The following is a 3,851-nucleotide window of genomic DNA, read 5'->3' as shown; positions in this document are numbered from 1 at the left end:
TTGGCCAAGGTTTGGTTTTGTTTTGTTTTTCCCCAGTCCTATTCTTACTCAGGAACATCCTAGCTTAGGGGTAGAAAGCAGCAACATTTCACTGAGCCCCACCATATATGATGGCTGGCAGTGCCTTTCATACATCTACAAACTCCCATTACTTTTTGCTCAGTTAATCCAAAGGTGCTCCCTGGATAGCCAAGGTGTCTGGGAGAGAGGTGACCTTCTCCAACACCGTGGCATCTGGCAAGGGACTGAGGACAGAGAACACCTCCCTCCCCCCGGGGCAGGTGGACACCAGAGAGCTCAGAGAACTCAGGTTTAGCTTCCTCCTATCTTAAGGAGAACTTGGTAGCTGTGCTGAGCTTGTGGAGGCGCTGTTTTCATGACCCAAAGCAATGGGCAGCCAGGTCGGGAGGGTTGCAGGTTTGGGGTCTGTGAGGGGTCTCTTTTTTATCCAGCCATTATTTCCTCTTATTTCCTTGAATCATGCTGAGTTGATACTAGTTTTAGGTTGTTGTGATGAGTCTTGTAGAAAATTAGCATTCCTTTATAGACCATCTGCCCCAGGGGGTATTAGCAGAAGGCTAGTCTCTTCAGACACCTGGTAAGAGAGACTCAGGTTAACTTAGAATCCAGATTGTCAGTTTCTTTGTATCCAACGAGATGACCCCACTCCAGCATTCAGAATCCCCCTTTATGAACCAACACCCTTTCACATGAGAAACATTGTGAGATTGTGTATTCAACAGTCATTGTAACTCAGCAAGTTATAGATTTAATGCTTTGATTTTCAGCAATAGGAATCCTGCAGCTACAGAGTTTCTTTTAGGGCTATCATAGAATCTCTTTCTCATATGGAGACTTCAGCTGAGAGATAATGTTTTTGAGCTTACCATTTTCACTTTGTAAGCAATAATGTAAATTCGAATCCTTCCCAGACCAAACTCCTTGTAGTCACCATCACTGCCTTAATACTCATTGCAGCACCCACTTGGTCCCAGGCATGTACTGCAGTTGCCACTTCATCATAATCGACCCTAGGTAATGGATTCATTATGATGTCTATGCATACCATGGGTCATAAGCATCCCATTTCCTCTTGGCTAGGTGTTCAGCACTTCGTTCAAGCCCAAGGGCTTGGTCAAATCAATTCCCAAATCCCATCCATAGGGGTTTATCTACTAGGGCTACTGCCAGAACTAATCCATTATTAGTTAGGAATCAATCAGGAGAAAGAACCTCCACATTAAATTGAATTGGGAAAATTTAATAAAAGGATGTCTTAACTAAGACATTGGAGTATTGAAGAATTGCTAGTAAAAGTAAAGATGACCCTACGGGCGCCTGGGTGGCTCAGTTGGTTAAGCATTGCCTTCGGCTCAGGTCATGATCCTGGAGTCCCGGGATCGAGTCCCCCATCGGGCTCCCTGCTCAGCAGGGAGTCTGCTTCTCCCTCTGACCCTCTTCCCTCTCATGCTTTCTATCTCTCATTCTCTCTCTCTCTCAAATAAATAAATAAAATCTTTAAAAAAAAAGTAAAGATGACCCTAAAAACATTGGAATAACTCAAAAGATGCTTATTAAAAATTGTAACATGGGGGGGCACCTGGGTGGCTCAGTCGTTAAGCGTCTGCCTTCGGCTCAGGTCATGATCTGCGGGAAGCCTGCTTCTCCCTCTCCCACTCCCCTTGCTTGTGTTCCCTCTCTCACTGTGTCCCTCTCTGTCAAATAAAGAAAATCTTTAAAAAATAAAAATAAATAAATAAATAAATAAATAATAAAAATAAATAAAAAATAAAAATTGTAACACAGGGGCGCTTGGGCGGCTCAGTCGTTAAGCGTCTGCCTTCGGCTCAGGTCATGATCCGTGGGAAGCCTGCTTCTCCCTCTCCCACTCCCCCTGCTTGTGTTCCCTCTCTCGCTGTGTCTCTCTCTGTCAAATAAATAAATAAAATCTTTAAAAAAAAATGTAACACAGAATGGTAGAAACAAATTTGTGAACATCTAACTGAAGGACTATATATAAAAGAAATCATAGGGCATCTGCCTGGCTCAGATGGTTAAGCATCTGCCTTTGGCTCAGGTCATGATCTCAGGTCCTGGGATTGAGCCCCACGTTGGACTCCCAGCTCAGTGGGAAGTCTGCTTCTCCCTCTCTGTCTGCCTCTCCCCCTGCTTGTGCTGTCTCTCAAATGAATAAATACAAAATCTTTTTAAAAAATCATAGAAATCAATGAGAAAAATACAAAAAATAATACAGACAACATATTTGAGCAAAACCTACATTAAAGAACATTTTTAATGGTCATTAGGCCTAGAAAAGTTATAGAACACTAGTCATTATGAAATTATAAGTTAAAACTACAATGAGAAAGTCTACAAATCCACTAGGATGAAATTGATTAAAAAGAATCACAATGCCAAGATTAGACTCAGCTTGGGGACGCCTGGGTGGCTCAGTCAGTTAAGCAGCTGCCTTGGGCTCAGATCATGATCTCAGGGTCTTGGGATTGAGTCCCACATGGGGCTCTCTGCTCAGTGGGGAGCCTTCTTCTCCCTCTGCCTGCTTCTCCCCCTGCTCTCTCTCTCTCTGACAAATAAATAAATAAATAAATCTTTAAAAAAAAGATTGGACTCGTGCTCACTTTGGCAGCACATATACTAAAATTGGAACGATACAGAGAAGATTAGCATGGTCCCTGCGCAAGGATGGCACGCAAATTCGTGAAGCTTTCCCTATTTTTGAAAAAGAAAGAAACATTGGTGTTATGGAATGAATATTTGTGTTCCCTCAAATATTTTTATGGCTTTATTGAAATACAATTGACATATAAAATTAAAAGATACTTAAAATGTAAAAAAAAAAAAAGATTGGACTCAGCCTAACTCTCTCTCTCTCTCTTTTTTTTAGTAAACTCTAGGTCCAACATGGGGCTCAAACTCACAAACCAAAATCAAGAGCCACATGCTTTACTGAGTCATCCAGGAGCTCCAGCTTAACTCTTGTTTCTTCTCAGACTTAAGTGTGTCCTGTTAAAAATTATCTGATGTCTTACCTTTTTCACCCTCCACTGATATTTCTCCAGAGCTATTTCTACCACTATCTTTGAATAATTACATAATCATTATTAATAGCTCTCTGAATTTTGCATTTCACAATTTTTTTTCAGATATATCATCAATTCCTCATGCACAACAGTCCCAGCAATCACTTGAAGAAACAGTAATCCCTCCTCAGCAAGGAGATGAGACAATGGTGTTTAGATGACTCTTTTGTACATGCACTCTGCCTCAGAATGCTGTAGCCACTATCACAAAACAAAACAATGTAATAAGTTGTTCTCCATTTGACATAGATGTCAGATTTCTAAAGGATTTGAATAATCTTAAAATATGAAGAAATATTAAATGAATAAATAGTGTTGCTTTGTGATTTGGACATGATCACTGAATATACAGGCAGGAAAGAGGTCTCTTTGGGAACCAGATGCAGAGATAACTGCTTGTCCTCTTACTTCAGGGCGGCCTGAACATCACTGTTTCTTCCAAGTCATGGCCCTGAGAGACAGAGTTACAAAATCGACTAGCTTCTGACTACTTGCATTTGAAGAGCGAGAACGTGTTTATTACATTCTAGTTAAGAGTGGATGCATTTTGAGTCTGAAAGAGACTGTGTCTGGGGCGCCTAGGTGGCTCAGTCGTTAGGCGTCTGCCTTCGGCTCAGGTCATGATCCCAGGGTCCTGGGATCAAGCCCCACATCGGGCTCCCTGCTCCGCGGGAAGCCTGCTTCTCCCTCTCCCACTCCCCCTGCTTGTGTTCCCTCTCTCGCTGTGTCCCTCTCTGTCGAATAAATAAA

At 42.0% G+C, this 3,851-nt stretch overlaps 1 non-coding gene across 1 annotated transcript; it reads left to right on the top strand.

Moving 5' to 3' along the window:
• Positions 1-2,631: 2,631 nt before the first annotated feature.
• LOC141372094 (U6 spliceosomal RNA) lies at positions 2,632-2,738 on the top strand. The gene has a single exon (XR_012377423.1). It is a non-coding gene; the product is annotated as a U6 spliceosomal RNA (small nuclear RNA).
• Positions 2,739-3,851: the final 1,113 nt, after the last annotated feature.

This window comes from Callorhinus ursinus, unplaced genomic scaffold (genome assembly GCF_003265705.2).
Source record: "Callorhinus ursinus isolate GAN/ISIS: 27379988/994484 unplaced genomic scaffold, GSC_fseal_2.0 scaffold989, whole genome shotgun sequence".
Taxonomy (NCBI): domain Eukaryota; kingdom Metazoa; phylum Chordata; class Mammalia; order Carnivora; family Otariidae; genus Callorhinus; species Callorhinus ursinus.
The sequence above is the reverse complement of the archived record's forward strand: the minus strand, read 5'-3'. Positions and strand labels throughout refer to the sequence as shown.